Below are 18,977 nucleotides of genomic sequence, written 5' to 3'. Positions count from 1 at the left end.
CGAACCTTCTGGAGCTGGAATTCCACAATAGCCTGCTGTTCAGACGACCTTTCCTGCCTATATAAGTAGAATTGGCATATCACATAGGCAGCAGGGGATGAAAACTGAAAATGTGTCATGAACTTTAAGCAGCAGCTTCCGTAGGTGTCTTCATATAGTTGTCCAGGAACCTGTGCATCCCCAAGTTGAGCATATGCGCAGGAGCACCTTGGTTTTAGTGCATGTTATTCACTGACAGCAACACCTTTATGATCAAGATATAATTGCACGCTATTCACTGACAGAAGCACCTTTATGATCTAGTTGTTAAAGCCACTATTCACTGACAACAGCACCTTTACGATCTAGGTATTAGTACACATTATTTAATGACAGAAACACCTTTATGATCTAGTTGTTAAAGCCACTATTCACTGACAACAGCACCTTTATGATCTAGGTATTAGTACACATTATTTAATGACAGGGGCACCTTTACGATCTTGAATTAGTGCATGCTATTTACTCACAGCAGAACCTTTATGATCTAGGTATTAGTGTGCACTATTCAATGACAGCAGCACCTTTAGATCTAGGTATTAGTGTGTACTTTTCACTGAAAAGAGCAACTTAACAATCTTTGTATGAATGCAAGCTATTCACATTACAAAAAAGTGGGTGCCAGCTTCAATCTACCTCCTCCAACCAGTAACTGGGTTCCCCAAACTTTTTCTCTCTTTGTCTACATTGGCCACATCCACTACCAATTGACTTTACCCACCACAAGGCGTGTAAAACACTGCCATTTTCATATCGACTTATTTAGTCTTCAAATTTTAGATAAAGTTCATGGCCTGTATTTTAAGTTATTCTCTGGTCTCGGGTCTGAATTGTTATCTATTGCTTGCGATTGATGCTAAAGTAAAACACCTTCAAAACACCTTGATAAACTTACACTTACTCTTAGATCCAGGCACTGTGACTATGATAATCTTTCTATAATTGTTATCCATGGTCCCCTTCCTTCTAAAATCAACTTTAAATTATTCTAAATTATTCTAATGAGCTTGAAAAGCTCCGGGGGTGTTACCAGAGTCCCTTCATGCTGCAGCTTCATAACAGTTGCACTGTCTCACCATCTCCCCTCTTCTCCCTCAGCACTTCCCCCTCCCTCTATCTGATACAACCTCAGTACAGCACAGGATAGATTTTAGAAGGAAGAAGGCCATGGATAACAAATATAAGAAGATTATCTCAGTCACAGTGCCTGGATCTATGAGTAATGGTGTCTGGTTTATCATGGTGGATTTGATGGTAGATTTCCTTTAAATCTCACTAATTCTATTGTTAGGCAAATAAAACAACCTTAAGTATGCATTCCATGGACATGCTCACATTGTTGCTCAAGTTTTTTTGTGAGAACAAGGTAATAAGTCTAAGAACCCACCCTTAATCTACACAAAACATATAAAATAGTATTGGTAAGATCAAGGTTGTCCATAAATTAATTCATAGGTCTCAAAATCAGATTAAAATAAGGTTTTCTTACACTAGACCTTTTCACCCAATATTCTGACAAGCAGAGGATGCTCTAATGCTGTGGCACGCCACTATGACCCTGCATACATTTATCCTCTCAAAAGAAAACAGTTTCAGAAAATGACATGATTGAAAAACTAGCACAAAAAGTTAGTTCTTTTATAGAACTATTTTATATGTGAATTTAAATACTATGGTATCTGATGAAGTAGAACAATATTGTATATCTTTCCTGAATGATACAGCTGAACATTTCAATAACTGTAACTTGCATCTTCCTTACATTGTCAATTAAGACTTATTATTTTTCAAAAGGGATAAAAGAGAACTAATTATAACATGAAATAGGGTGGTGTTAAAAAAAGCATGAATAATAATGGGTAAAAAAAAATCTGTACTTATTTCAAGTAGTGGGTGTTTTCTTCTATCCTCATCTTATTATTGTGGTAGCATGGAACATCATCCTGGTAACAATACATATCCAGCAATAGATGACATTTTATGATCCTATTCATTATTTATTCTGTTACAGAAGTCCTGCAGATTTGGTCTATTTTTCAATTAGACTATCCACTTACTTGCAGGTATTGTGTGAAGCTGTAGGCGCATACAGCAGGCCCTCTGCACTATTGTAGTGGTCAACAAAAGACAATGATTACATTCTACAAAGCGTTAGAGGAGATGTCAGTACAATGGGCACAAGCAATGAGTGGCATAATCACTTTCTGTTAGATATCTGCTAGAATAACATGAACTGGAGCACACTGCTAGCTTTGAAGTTCATTTTTATTTTAACATCAAATGCCCTGTAAGGTTTATACTTCACAGGTTTGAAGTGTAAATTTACACCAAACCCAGGTCAAGAGATAATTTAACAGTACATTGAAGGAAACTATGTTTGTGGTTTACCATTTTCTAAAGTGACACATTATATCTACTGAGGCAATTGTAACATTTTAATGGATTAAAACTTTTTCAAAGATATTTGTGATTCTTTATGGTAGAAACAGATTTTTTTCATAAAAAAATATGTAAAGAGAAAGGCGCTCTACATTAATTACAGATATTTATCTCATATGCAAATTGGCTTTTCTGACTCATGTCTGGTATCTTTGACTCTCTCCCAGGCTGGCAGGGAACCACGCCCCATTATTTTGACTGACAGGTCTGTGTTCCTGCCTTCTTGTACTTAGGAGCTAATGTTCAACTACAGACATATAAAGCTCTATGTACAGACGGGAAATTTGTTTTGTCAATTTGTTTACATGGTGCCTTGTGTTACATTCATGGCCTGTGACCAGAGTATCGCAGGTCCTTTAGTCTTCTAATAATAGTAAACTCTACACCATGTATGTGATCACATGAAATAACAGCAGGTGTACTTGGTGTACAGTTTGCTATTATTAGAAAGCTAAAGGACCTGAGATGATGTCACTCTGGTCACATGACATGAACTATGACCAGTAAGGAGGCATAAGGACATGTCCCCCTCTGATGCCAGGTAATATAAGATAAAAGGTGATTTATGTGGATGTATGCGAAACAATTTTCAGCTAAAAGAAGTGTGTGAGTCAGTTATTGCTCTAGAGCTCTATTGGAACCTGTCACTGGCTGTATATGTGCAAATGTAGTGACAGGTTGCCTTTCGGTTCAAACAATTCAAACATTTTCCAAAAGGCTTATGCTTTGGAACTATAAAGCCAAGGATGTACTTAACATTTGTACAAAGCATTGGTTAGATATAGCTGACTTAGAGTTTATCATTACTTAGTGGTTAAGTAAACATTACCAATACATCTACTAAGCTACATTACAGCTTTTACAGCACTACAACCTCAATTATTTAACTACTGAACTCTACCAACTCTACAGAGCTGTGGAACTCCTGGCCTAACCCTGGGGTGTGGAGCACTCAGTACTGGGCCACGACAATTGTTGCAGGGTGAAGAAGTGGTCAACAACTGCAGTTTGCATTTTATGTACCATTGTCTGTGATAACTGGGGCAAGCAGACACTAACATTCTAGCCCTAAACCCCAACAAATCCTAGGCCACCCCTTCCCCCCTAGGCTGAGAGAATCACCTTCTTTTGGGATGCTGGGTCTGACTTTTTTATTCAACGATAAGTCTGTTAGTTTGGTCTGACATGACTGCATGGTTGTAATAATGTAAATCAAGAAAAAAGATAAGGGAAAACATAGATGTTGGGCCCTAACATAAAACCCTCCCAGCTATCCCTACCTTCTTGCTAACCCTGCCCTTGATGGTAGGTGAAAACTGGGGAACATTCGCTTCATGCGCCAAAGTGCAACATGACAAAAGCAATTCAAAACAAAACACAGGAGGAAGGTTATATGAATATGGGAAAAACTAATGGGACTGGGTAGAGCATAAAAAACTAATAAAACTCCACAAAAGTCCTCTGGACATTGTGTTTCAGGTCCGCTCATCACTGTTGTACATTTACATCATGGTGCTTACCCAGTATATACTGACAGTCAGTCTCCTGCTGCAACTGCCGCAGTTATTGAGGACAGTGATAGCTACAGTTTAATGATTTACAAAAGTGTTCTGAATGGCAACCACGAAGGTATTGTAACGTATAAGATTTATTTTGCAAGTGAAAAAAACCTTCAACTACCTCAGTTGATGAAATATGCTAACATTTACGGCTTTAAGGATAAAGAGACATTAAAAACTTGTTTTTTAATAAAGTGTTTTCATTGTATAACACATGCAAAACAAGTAATATATGTTTATATACCAGTTGATGGTTCTCAGCATTAAAAATGCCACATGATGAGAGTGCTGTGTTCTATTGGACCAGAGATATGGACAATTTAATAGGCTAGAGACGGCGCTCCCCTAGGGTTTGAGCAACACAGCGTCACCTTGAAGTTGAGGTTTACATATGGGATCTTTAGTAGAAGCTTACATTTTTGCCCTGTTAGCACTAATTGGGAAACCTGTCAGCACGAATTGGCCTAATAAACCTCTACCAGAACGTTGTCAATAAGCTGACACACATTCCAGATCATGTTTCTTTCATGACCCAGTGTAGTGGCATCATCCAGAAAATCATTGAAGAGAGATGTATATTGGCTGTATAAAGTCAAGGAGGTAGAGATTTTAATACTGAAGTCAAACTCTCTCCTCCCCAGAAAGCCGCCTTCACTGTAATTGATGGTCCTGAATCTAAACATCCCTAACCAGATCTTCTCAATTCTAAACTAGATGGTGTTATGCTGTTTGACAATATTCTGGTAGCGGTTTATTAGGCCAATTGCTGATGACAGGTTCCCTAAAGTCAGAAGTCTTTTTCCATGTGTGCCTGGTGGGAGTCACAGGGTGGCCAAAGCGAGTCCAGTGAACGACATCACTTCTAGTCTGGTGGAACAAGGAATTACCCAAAGAAGTTGGGACAGAGGAGTCAGATGAAGGTAAATACATTTTCTCTTTTCTCCCTGGTCCCCAGTAGGCTTTAGATAATTCCTGGAAAACTGCTTTCAGTAAGTGGACCTCAAAACAAATTGTTGTTGTATATCCCTACTTTAAAAAACAGATCTGAGAAATATCTGGGAAACTCTGAGTCCCTAATCCTTGTCTTCATTGAAGGTCTATTCAAATGTATTTCTAGGAATGCCATTGTGCAAGATGAATTATGTGGGCGCTAAATAATAAGTTTGTCTATGAATTGCTGAAGTAGACAAAAGTGTTTCTGGAATTATATTTAATTTGAGAGATTTTTATTTATTATCCTAATATAAAGTGTAATTTTAATATATTGAGCGTGAGTTTTTGATTCCTATTTTCTTTCGTTGTTGATTCCTATTTTCTTTCGTTGTTGATTCCCTATTCCACTTGTTGTTTTTGCCTTTTAATATCCTTGCCCTGTTTGTCTACTTTTAACTTTAGCTTATATTTGACCTTGATTAAATATTGAAATATTGCGGCAGTTTTGTTCATTACTCTTTGACCTTTAGCATAATCTGTCTATTGTTTGATATTCTATCTTTCATATCAATGAGAATGTCTGACAAGAACAAGACCTAAAAGAAATTGAGAACCTATAAAAACATAGGAAAGAGTAAAAGGCACATAAGCCTGTACACTGTATCCTTATGATTTAACTTAAGGTGCTTTATTTCTCAATTCATGAAGTTTTACTTTTATGCCAAACCTGATTTTATAGTAGGCACAAAAAAAATAGCTTACATTTCATCAGTTTAAAATGCAAAACTTGACATACAATGCTAAACTTACATAATGGGGCAGATTTACTTACCCGATCCATTCGCGATCCAGCGGCGCGTTCTCTGCGGTGGATTCGGGTCTTCCGGCGATTCACTAAGGCAGTTCCTCCGATGTCCACCAGGTGTCGCTGCTGCGCTGAAGTCCGCCGAGGTCCGCCGGAGTTCACGATCTGTTGGTGGGTGCAGGTAAGCGCGTGTCCAGCGACACTTTTTAAAAAAAAAATGCGGCGGTTTTTCCGATTCCGTCGGGTTTTTGTTCGGCCACGCCCCCCAATTTCCGTCGCGTGCACGCCGGCACCGTTGCGCCACAATACGATTGCGTGCGCCAAAAGCCAGGGGCAATTCAGGGAAAATCGGCGCAAATTGGAAATATTCGGGTAACCCATCGGAAAAACGCGATTCGGGCCCTTAGTAAATGACCCCAATAAGAATTATACCATAATGCCATCTTTAGTAACTAATGGCCCCTTTTTGAGAAGAACAGTAAAAGTTTTTTCTTGTTTCCTTTTTTTAGTGGAAATTTCAAAAACTATTTACTGGGTATGAAAACATGCAGATGAGAGAACTTAGGCCACCAAAATGATTTACATTCTTTCCCTGGTCCCCAAAAGGTTTTAAAGAATTCTTAGAAACCCACTTTCAGTAATTGGACCTTTAAAACAAGTTGTTGGTGCATATCCCTATATTAGATAACAGCCATATCTGAGAAATATTAATGAATTCTGGGGCCCTAATCCATGTCTACATTGATGGTCTATGAAAATGTATCTCACATTTGTTATCACATTTGTTATCACATAAAAGTAGTAAAGGAATAACACCTTTATTGGCTAACCAGAATGTCCTAATCTCAACATGTGACTGGCTGGTAGATTTGCTTGGTCTCACCAACAAGAGACATGCCATTGTACCTAAATAGAGGTACCCTGCAGTAATTGTTTAAACAATCCCCATAACCCAGTCTAGTAATATTTTCCTTATTGTTCTGTTGTTATAGTTCACCATGAAACACTTCTGTCAAATATTTCAAGCATATCTCCTTTTACACAATTATATATATATTTGTCATCAATCTTCTTTTCAGGTCTTTGGCAACCTTGACGAGGTTTCTTCTGGGGACATCCACCATTTTCCAAATAATTAGAACTACACCTGGACTTCACCCTTCAAGGGGATGGTAATGGCTTAACCTTCTGTAGAAGACTGGTTGCAAATTACTGAGGGGGTTCAGGATGCACATCAATTTACAAACTACATAGGGCATTGGATTGGAAAAACTCATGTCAAAAGTTTGCAAATTCCTGCTCCAGGTTCTTTAATTACAAAAGGTATGGCACAGAGGTGCTGAGGCTGTATGAAGAAAAGCTCAAGGGGTGAGCCCTCTTCTTACCGAGGTGGGACTTGCTGTATATTGCGGCAAACACCCATCGCCAATACCCACGATCTGTGCTAGCACCAATCGCAAGTATGAACTACTCCAATGCCGGCAGCATTTAAAAGACAAAGGCTCCTCTTTGTTTCAATCGTTGCTCCCCGGCACGTCATCGTGGATCCGTGATCGGTTGCCATGACTCTATAGTACAGAGGAGAAAAAAGCGGGATTAAATGGTGTGCTGGTAACCTATACATGCATGGTTATTCAGGGAAACACTAATGTGACTTCATATCCTAATGTTTTTCAATTCAGGACAAGACTAATGTGACTTCATATCCAAATGCTTAGACCCGAGGTTGCATGGCTTCATTTAAAAAAATGCCATATACAGCAATACAGTAGTATTGCAGTACATGGTAGGAACGTACGCTAGAGGATTTACAAATTGTAAAAAAAAAAGTTTAAAAAATAAAAATTTATATCATCCCCCTTTCCGTAGAACTGATATAAAACACCTCAAAACGCCGGATCTATCAAAATTAAAAAATGGTTATTGCCGGTGGTGAAAATAGCGCCCAAAAGTCCTTTTACACCATTTTATATCACATAAAAAATGTAATACAAAGTGATCAAAAGGTTGCACAGTCCTCAAAATGTTAGCAATGAAAACACCAGTTCATTTAGCAAAAAATGACACCTCCCACAGATAGCAAATCTATTTTTTTTTCCATTCACATCAGTTTCATTTTTGAAAATGTATTCAACACAGTAAAACCTATATAGTTTGGTATTACTGTGATTGTAACAAGCCAAAGAATAAAGTAGATTATCATTTGGAGGGCACCGTGAAAGTCATAAAAACTGAGCCCACAAGAATGTGACACAAATGGTTTTTTGGCACTTTCACCACATTTGGAATTTCTTTCCAGCTTCCCTGTACATGGCATAGAATAATAAATACTGTCACTGAGAAGTAAAAATTGTTACACAGAAAATAAGCGATCACAAATCTCTGTACACAGAAAAATGAAAAAAGTTATATATTTTTAAAGGTGGAGAGCGAAAAATTAACAAAAACACTTAAAGGGTTAAAATCCTTAAGGGTTTAACAACCAACTGATCTTACCAAAAACCTGAACCATGTTTGGCTCTTCAATACCACTTGCACACTTTGTAGCTGTGAAAGGGCTTGGGCTCTCTAGTCATTGTACTATATAATACAGAGGTTTGACTTTCGGAAGCCGGGAAATAAGATGTGAGGAGCTACTGACTGGGTTATCTCCCCAAAACCACCACACAGTCAATCAATGTCAGTGCTCAACTCCTTTAAGAAATAGTAGTTCAATCACAATGAGTGGTCTCACCACCTGTCCATCGGTTAAAGAATAGAAGATCTCCCAGGCACACTGTTTTACTCTCCGTCTCCCTCCTATGGATCCAATTGCAGTCCTTGTGTCACCTCCCTACTCGAGGTGAACTGCAGATCCTATGTCAAGAAGTGAATGGAAACTCCAGGGTAAAGGAAGGATTTTTATTGTATATACTTACAAAGTATGAATAAAAATGCGCGTGTCAATTAAAGCATACAGCGTCAAGCACCTCGCCCAACCAACTGATCTTACCAAAAACCTGAACCATGTCTGGCTCTTCAAGACCACTTGCACACTTTGTAGTGGTAACTGTGAAAGGGTTTGGGCTCTCTAGTCATTGTATTTGTCCTTATACACAATGTGAACAGACATGGAAACATATGTTCTATAACAGGATGACCAGAGCCTTCTGGTACAATTAATGCACTTTTGATACTCTTGCATTTCATTCTTCCATCAAGTCAAATCCTGAGAACATAGACTTAGTCATCAAGGCGTGTATCTGCTACACAATTTTAACAGGATCCATGATTCCATTATGAAGGTAGATGAACATCAATTGTTTCCTCTTTTCTAGTTCCTTTTGACTGTGTGGCTTAGCCAAGACCATGGTTTGACTGGTCTCGGCATGTTTGTAGATTGCATTTTTTTCCCAGTGAGTTCAGTCTCCAGCCAGATGGATCATTTCTGGCCATTGTAAAGACCTACAAGACAATCCGGCACATTTACAAAGGGCCGTGCGCCAGTTCTTTTAGGTGCAAACTGCTTGCACATATATATTTTTTTTAGTTTAAAAAATAACTTTATTGAGCCAAAAATCAGTTACATCAGATAACATACTGGTACAATACTCAGGTTTTCAGAATACAAAATATGCAAACAAATTTTAAAGTGGTGTCTAAGTTGGCTCGGGAGGAGAGTAAAGGGAGGGGAGGAGTGGAGGGAGGAGTAGGGTAGTAATTGTACACTCTTTAACATGGCAAGGAAGGGGTGGGAGGGGGGATATGGTGTCTGCAGATGCCATAATTTATAAATTGTTGACAGTTTTACACATAAAAAAACATTTCTTCTACAAGAAAGAGAATAAGGGTAATACAGGCCACATCATTCAGCTGAGATTCTAAGAAATTGGCTACCATGAAAAAGTGTATGTATGTATTGTGGCAGAGATTTCTAACGTATATCACTTGGGGGAGGTGGGGGAGCCAAGAGGTTCCTCTTTGTCCTACTGGTCTGACCTTATCTCCTATGTTCTGTACACGCACCAAGGCTTCCATAACTTGATGAAAGCTATCTTTTCTAGCCAGTTTTTTTTCCCATCAGTTTTACGGCTTGCACCATGATGGTTGCCAGACTATTTTTAGAGGGTGGTCATGACGTTTTGGGCAGCCATAGTAATACTATAGTTGGAGACAAAGAAATATTCAATTTAGTAACAAGGTTAGTGATTCTAACAACTTCTTCAAAAATGGGCATGACCAGAAAATATGATTATGGGTGCCTCCAGGTCCTGAGCTTGCAGACCCATGCGAAAGATGGTTATAGGTGTTTTATACCATCTCGTCTTAATCTTATAGGAATTTTCCTGGAATCTGACACATGTGGAGAATCCATGCAAATTTAAGTGAAACTTACTGATTCACCTTATTCTCAAATACCTTTTTTAGCTTCGTTTCCAATTGTAATATATAAGCAGGTTTTGCATCTGAGTTACTATAGAAGTAACTTCTTATAAGCTATAGATAACAGTCCCTGTGGTAGCTGCTTTTGTAGCATAATAGACTCTAGCCACGCTAAGTGATTTGAAAGGAGATAATTTGGAGCTTAGTTGGCTAACTAGAACTTCAACCTCTTGTTTATATAGAAAGTGCAACACCCCCCACCGGGCCTAGCCTTTTCTTGGGGCCTGGAGGCAGTCGGGGCCCGGAATACCAGAGTGGCTGGCGGTTGCGGCCTAGGCACACTAGTGTCACGGTGCTTGGTATGGGGACCGGAGGGCTGTCCTACAGCCTGGCAGGTCTCCAGCAGGTGGTGTATGCAAGAAATGATATGGAGGGAGAGGCTGTGGTACTGATTCCCCCTGGGGCAGCCCTTAGAGTCTGTAGTGTGTGTCCCTGGTAGATGGATGGGGCGCCCTTGATGTTACAGCCGTAGCAGGGACCAGCCGGAGGCAATGTTGTGCAAAAATAACTTACAGTTCTTTATTCGAACCAACAGCTACAGCAGGCAATGTGCCCAATGATTCCTTTCAAAGGTAGGATACTGAGAGTGCTCTTGGAGAGGAAACCACAGGCGTCTGTTCACCAGCCTGGATGCAGGGGCAGGCTGGGATGGAGCTGTGTCAATGGTAGGAAGCTTCAGCTTTTATCCTGGAATGGTTCAGTGTGAGCCCTGAAGGTGGACTGACTCTCTATAGAGTTGCTGAGGCCTAGGAGCCTGTTGTCAGAGCACAAGCTCTGAGGTGGTGCTTCTCAGTCAGAAGCTGGGTCTCAAGTCTCCTCTCAACTGACTGACTTCTCTTCTGGAACTTTCCTGATCAGGGGTTTTGTTACACCTCCTGGTCAGGTGGTTGCTCACTCTCCATTCACACTCCAGTTCACAATTAAGTGCATTGAGGCATATCATTGGATGACAACAATAAACATCATTTTACCCTTACCTATCTAGGCAGAATATACCGCTGCATAATTACCTAAGCATATGTGTAGTGTCCTGCAGAGGAGCTGATCAGACTCTCTATTAGGGGAACACACATATTAGGGGCTTATTCGGAACACCTCCTCTGCCTTGCATTGGCAGGGATGTTGCAAAAGTGTATACCTGGTAGTAGATTATGTAGTTGTGATAGCAATCTGTTGGGGTAGTCAGCTATCTCTAGTAATTCTCGAGTCGGGATAGTGTCTAATCTGTTCCAAATTCCAGCAGGGTTGTTCTGTTAGGTGTGGTAAAAAAGGGGAGTAGCTTTGCAGGCATGGCTGGTGAGGGTTGTGGTACTGAGGGCCTTATATCATACGCTACTTTCAAAGTGCCCTTTGAGACTGATTTGTCCCACATCTGTAGGTGAATAGCTTTATAGTACAGTAGAGGGTTAGGTAATCCGATACCCACTTTTGCCTTTGTAAGGTAAGCGAAAGAAGTTGATCTGGGCTCCTCTACCACTGAAACCTGCGAAAGAAGAAAAAATCGCTTAGAGACATGGACCATCTGTAAAGAATATAGAAGCTGCGGCATAATATATACAATTTTTAAAAGTTTTTCTTCCTAGCCAGAAGACAATAGATCTCAGTAAGGAGTTATGGTTGGCATCATAAAGCTCGACCGGGTTATTTGTGAGGAAGACTCCTAAATATTTGATCTTATCCAGTTGCCACTTAAAAGGGAATTGTCTTTGAAGTTCCTTTACTACTCTATTAGGGGTCAGACATTCATAGCCTTTGACTTCTCAAAATTGATTTTGAAGTTGGACACTTGTCCAAATTTTTTTTTTCATTTTCAAAGGAATTTTATTTTGAAAAAAGCAGAATAGTACATTTTATAGACAGCGGTATTGTCCTTCTCTCAATACATACTGTATATTGTACAATTTAACAGTTGTATTACATATTTGCATTAGGGGTTTGGAAGTGGGTCTTCCCCTCTCTTTCCCACCGCTTGTGGGCTCAAGGGCCCCAATAGGGGCAGTGAGTTAGGAGAGGGTGTAGGGTGCAGGTAGCGGGGGGGGGGGGGGATAGTAGGATATAAATCCTATTGACTAACAGGGTACGTAGAACATTACATAAAACAGTTATACAGGTAACTACTTAGAGTCTATGTATAGTTCAGGGTGATCTTGGTGATCAAGGTAATCCGCGTCTCCGCCTTATGGTGTTTGCCTTGAAGTTTCGGGAAGAGTCAGCATTGTGTAAATTTCGTATGTGCTCTGTACGAGGAAGTTTAGGTAGGATTTTACTTAGCATGGTGGAGAGGAGTTTTATCCATATTTTACATCTACATTTATAAACGAGATTGGGCGATAACGGCCACATTGTTCTGGGTTTGTGTTGCACGCAATAGTTTTGTGGTATGGCTGAACTTTTCTTCACGCAGCACAGAATTCTACACTGAAATGGGTGTTCTGGTGCTCAGTCAGACCGTGTGCCAGATTTATCAGGCAAAGTCTGACAGAAATATGTTGAACACCCCATGTTTAAGGTACACCAAAAAAAAAATGGTGCACTCTGTCAGAGCAGTGCCAAGGGCTTCAGATTCATGAAGAACGGGTGCCAGAAATTCAGAATCAGCACAAAGTGCACTGTTTTACACTGTTTTTGTAAATGTGCCCCAATGAGTACCCTTGATATTGGTTGTGAACTTATATATTTCTACAAAATGTATATTTTATTTATGAAAATTTGCCATGATTTTGAATCATTTACTCATCTCAAGACTTGAGGGAGAAGCTACATACTAAATCAAAATGATCCCATATAATACATCATACACCTTCTTTGTATGAAGAGGGGTCATTCTTTGTTTACAACATGTGAAGGTTTTGTGTTTGATAAGTGAAAGAGAGGGAGAGAGAACAGGTGAATATGGCATTGGCTTTTATCAAATTCTTCAAATGACAAATCCACCTGTGTTTTAAGTACTATATGATGTTGGTGGATCACTAAGACAATGAACACAATTAATCCATTAACAACTTGGCCCTTTTTTTGTTTTCTTTTTGTTTCCAGCTTTTTACTCCACACCTTCAAAAATCCATAACTTTTTTATTTTTGCATGTACAGGTCAGTACATGTTTTCTGCGTAACAAATTGTACTTCCTTGTGACAGTATTTAATATTCCATTCCATGCACTGGGAAGAGGGGAAAAATTCTAAATTTGGTGAAATTGGCAAAAAACGTAATTATGCCATGTTCTTGTGCGCTTTGTATTTATGCCTTTCTCTACCTGCTCTAAATGACAACTCCATTTTATTCCTTTCATCGATATGGCAAAAAAGTAAGCACTTTTGAGCACTATTTTTCGGTACGGGAGAATAACCATTTTTAAATTTTGAATGACCAGGCATTTAGGGCATGTGGATACCTAACATATTTTTAGTTTTTATTATTTTTTACATTTAAATTTTTTTTAGAACCTCTAGGGTTAAAGTTCCCTTAAGGGGTCTATAAAGAGTAAAAAAAAAAATAACTTCTGCCATATACTGCAACACTAAAGAATTGCAGTACATGGCAGCATTGCTAGGGATCTTTAACCCCTTCCCGACGCGCGCCGTACTAGTACTCGCGGGCCGAGCCCTCTCCATAGCCGGTAAGTCTTTGCTGCATATTGCAGCAAAGGCTTACCGGTAACACCCGCGATCGGTGCTAGCACCGATCGCGGGTGCTTTCACAGCGATTGCTGCCGGCAATGCTGCCGGAGGCCATCTTGACTTCACGGGGAGCGGTGATCCGTCGCCATGGCAGCTTCGGGTCTCATAATTGTAATGAATGAGGAGTAAAATCCCCATATACTGCCATATTACAGTATGGTAGTATATGGTAGGATTGATCAGGCAACCTAGGGTTAAAGTACCCTAGGGAGTCTGAAAAATAGTAAATGTAAAAAAAAAAAAAATTATAATAAAAAAACCTAAAAATTCAAATCACCCCCCTTTCCCTAGAACTGATATTAATATTAATAAACAGTAAAAATCATAAACACATTAGGTATCCCCGCGTCCAAAAATGTCCGATCTATAAAAATATAATAACAGTTTTTCACTGTGTTTAACCCCGTAACGGAAAATAGCGTCCAAAGTCAAAAATGACAAAAGTGATCAAAAGGTTGCACAGTCCTAAAAATGATAGCAATGAAAACGCCATCAAAAGTTGCAAAAAATGACACCACCCACAGCTCCGTATACCAAAGTATGAAAAAGTTATTGCCGCCAGAAGATGGCAAAATAAAATAAAAAAATTTTGTACAGGAGGTTTTAATTTTTTTAAATGTATGAAAACATTATAAAATCTATACAAATTCGGTATCCTCATGATTGCATCAACCCAATGAATAAAGTAGACATGTCATTTGTGGCACACAGTGAAAGCTGTAAAATCCAAGCCCACAAGAAAACGTCACAAATGTGTTTTTTCACCATTTTCACTGCATTTGGAATTTTTTTCCCGCTTCCCAGTATGCGCCATGGAATATTAAATACCGTCACTACGAATTGCAATTTGTTGCGCAGAAAATAAGCCATAACAGAGCTCTTTATGTGGAAAAATAAAAAAGTTATAGATTTTTGAAGGTGGGGAGTGAAAATTGGAAGTGAAAAAACTAAAAAAAAGGCCAAGTCATTAAGGGGTTAAATATCTGTCTCAGATAGACATTTCAGGAGATCAGACTGAATGACAGGCCTGGGAGTTGCTGATCACCTCAATGGGGGGGGGGGGGGCAACAATCTCATCCAGCATTTAAATGCCTCTAGCAGCTTTGCCACTTGCATTTAAAAGGAACCTGTTGTCCTCACCAACATTTTATCGTCTCCGTCATGGCCACCTCATCAACTAGTTATGCCTCCTTATCTGCATGGATCTGTGGCAAGCCCTGCCTCTGGTCCTAGTCGACTCCCCCATCTGGCCAGTGCCTCATCGTAATTCCCATGCTGTATTTATAACTCACACTGCCCTAGGCACTAACCCTGAACACGCCTCATTAAAGGCCCATTAATTCTTGACAATTAGTAATTATGTTTATAATTAGTCAGTTTTAACATAAAGGATCTTCTATGAAATCATCTTTTATGTCATGTTGACTATGAACTTCCTATTTCCCACTTCAAAATACTATAATAGCCTTTACCCCAGTCCTGAAGACTTCCAATTTTTTCCCCAATTCATATTGACCATTATGCACCCATATCACCAAGCCTATGCAGTATAATAGTTCTGTTCATCCACTCCTAAAGACCATTAAGCTCTGTTTTCTCACCGCTATTTACAATAAACCTTAATGGGCCACCTTTCCTATAACATGTGACACATATGAGCGGCAGAAATCTGGACAGAGAAGAAATATAAAGCTTTACAAAAATACATTCCTGCTCCTGAGGACATCACTTTTATTACTCGTAAATTTGGCCCTAAAGCTACATGATCATCAGTTATGAATATGCAGTATCAGATCAACAAGTATAGATTCTTCACTATGGAAATCACGGGGTCAACACAGTTTGTGCATTTGTACCAGTGAATGAAGCATGCGACATTGAGTAAATTCATAGGTGGCAAGCATTGGGAAATGAACATTTAGCCCTACTAACATTTCTGCTTGATATACTGTTCTTATTCTTTACAAAGTTTAACAATGACAGTTACTATTTGCAATAGGGATTTTTTATAGAAGGAAAATGGTATTTGAGGGACTTGGAGACATACACTCAGAATATACAATGTATCTAAAGGGGTTTGAGAGGTCTAAGGGCATAGGGGGTGTACATTTAAAAGAACTATAATATTCCATAACATGTCATATAGAGTGGATACGGAAAGTATTTTTTAATTGCAGCCAATTGGTCAGACATATCACATGGTCATAACTATTTTGACCCTTTGCTCAGTATTGAGTAGAAGAACCTTTTGATCTAGTACAGCCATGAGTTTTCTTGGGATTGATGCAACAAGTTTTTCACACCTTTATTTGGGGATCGTCTGCCATTCTACCTTGCAGATCCTCTCCAGTTCCCTCAGATTGGAAGTTGGACGTTGGTGGACAGCCATTTCCATCTCTCCATAGATGCTCAATTGGGTTTAGGTCAGGGGCTCTGGCCGGGCCAGTCAAGACTGGTCAGAGAGGTGTTCTGAAGCCAATGCCTTGTTAATTTAGCTGTGTACTTAGGGTCTTTGTCTTGTTGGAAGGTGAACCTTCATCTCAGTCTGAGGTCCAGAGCACTCTGGAAGAGGTTTACATCCAGAATATCTCTGTAATTTGCTGCATTAATTTTTCTTTCACTTGCAACCAGTCGTCCTGTCCCTGCAGCTGAAAAAACCCCCATGGCATGATGCTGTTGGGATTGTATTTGGCAGGTGATGAGCAGTGCCTAGTTTTCTCCACACATACCGCTTATAATTAACACCAAAAAGTTCTGGAGACCACTGTGCTCTTGAGTGCTGCAGAAATTGTTTTGTAGTCTTGACCAGATCTATGCCTTGCCACAATTCTGTCTCTGAGCTCATATACTCTGACATGTATTGTTAGCTGTGAGGTTTTATATAGACAGGTGTGTGCCTAATCAAGTCTAATCCTTTTGTTTTAACACAGTTGGATTCCAAAGAAGGAGTAGAAGCATCTCAAGGAGGATCAGAAGGAAATGAACAGTATGTGAGTCAGAGCAAAGGGTCTGAATACTACTTTCAGTTTTTGTTCAGTCTTGTTTAATAAATTTGAAAAATTATATAAATTTCTGTTTTATTCTGTCAAAATGAGGTGCAGGGTGTCCAACTACAGGCAGTCCCCGGGTTACATACAAGACAGGGTCTGTAGGTTTGTTCTTAAGTTGAGTTTGTATGTAAGTTGGAACTGTATATTTTATCATTGTAATTCCAGCCAGAACTTTTTTGGTCTCTGTGACAATTGGATTTTAAAAATGTTGGGTTGTCATAAGAATCAATATTAACAATAAAGCTTCATTACAGATACCTGTGATTACTGTTATAGCTGATTATTGTAGCCTAGGACTAAAGTACAATATCCAGGGGTCCGTTTGTAACTAGGGGTCGTATGTAAGTCGAGTGTTCTTAAGTAGGGGACTGCCTGTATTTTGATCTTACCAAATAGTTGCAGTAACACAGAGTAAATAAAATTAAAGGGGCCTGAATACTTTCCGTACCCACTGTATGTATGTTTTGAAAAAGCAAATTAAAAAATGATGTTCTAATACCGCAGGAACTTTTAAAATTGGATGATATGAAGTTGGATCTATACACATTCTAAGTACTTGGCTTTTTAAATTTAATTTCAACACTGCCATCTAGTGGCTACATTCAGTATGCTAGATTATATTCTACTTGCTATAAAAACATAAAATGATAGGGCTCTGTAATCAAATATTTGTTCTTCCACTTATTTTTTTAAAGGTTGATGCATGGTTCAGGAAAAAGTCTAAACTCGGCACATAAGTAGTAATTAATACTGTGTAATTAATACCTTGGTAATGTTAATGTTTAATTTATTTGGTTTAATTAGCTGCAGGTGGCCAAATTACTTAAAGACATATTCCCATTTCAGCAAATTAATGATATTGTTTGTATTTTAAAAAGTTATACAACTTTTCAATACACTTTCTGTATCAACTCATCACAGTATTCTAGATCTCCGCTTGCTGTCATTCTATGGAAAGCTTTTACGTTTACTTCCAGTAACACAGGTACACAGCTCGTTATAACCCCCAGCTCTGATTACGAGCCGTGCACCTGTGTGACCATGGTCAGATTTCTGTCCACTGGAGTAAACATAGATGTTTTTATAGAATGACAGCAAGCAGAGATATAGAACACTGTGATGAATTGATACACAAAATGTATTGGAAAGTTGTATAACTTTTTATAATACAAAAATGAACATTAATTTGCTGAAATGGGTATACCCTTTTAATATAACTTAAAGTGTCATTCCAAAGTTACCTGGCCAAAAATAGTTTTAGCATAGGTGGAGAGAGCCTTTCACAACAATTCCAAAATTCCAACATTACTTATATCATGCTTCTGGCTTCTTCCTTTTCTCAGAACCAGCCTGATACACACACACACACACACACACACATATATATATATATATATATATATATATATATATATATATATATATATGCACTCACCAGCCACTTTATTAGGTACACCTGTCCAACTGCTCGTTAACACTTAATTTCTAATCAGCCAATCACATTGCGGCAACTCAGTGCATTTAGGCATGTAGACATGGTCAAGACAATCTCCTGCAGTTCAAACCGAGCATCAGTATAGGGAAGAAAGGTGATTTGAGTTCCTTTGAACGTGGCATGGTTGTTGGTGCCAGAAGGGCTGGTCTGAGTATTTCAGAAACTGCTGATCTACTGGGATTTTCACGCACAACTATCTCTAGGGTTTACAGAGAATGGTCCGAAAAAGAAAAAACATCCAGTGAGCAGCAGTTCTGTGGGCGGAAATGCCTTGTTGATGCCAGAGGTCAGAGGAGAATGGGCAGACTGGTTCGAGCTGATAGAAAGGCAACAATGACTCAAATCTCCACCCGTTACAACCAAGGTAGGCAGAAGAGCATCTCTGAATGCACAGTACATCGAACTTTGAGGCAGATGGGCTACAGCAGCAGAAGACCACACCGGGTGCCACTCCTTTCAGCTAAGAACAGGAAACTGAGGCTACAATTTGCACAAGCTCATCGAAATTGGACAGTAGAAGATTGGAAAAAACGTTGCCTGGTCTGATGAGTCTCGAT

This window comes from Engystomops pustulosus, chromosome 3 (assembly GCF_040894005.1).
Source record: "Engystomops pustulosus chromosome 3, aEngPut4.maternal, whole genome shotgun sequence".
NCBI classification, from domain to species: Eukaryota; Metazoa; Chordata; class Amphibia; order Anura; family Leptodactylidae; genus Engystomops; species Engystomops pustulosus.
The sequence above is the reverse complement of the archived record's forward strand: the minus strand, read 5'-3'. Positions refer to the sequence as shown.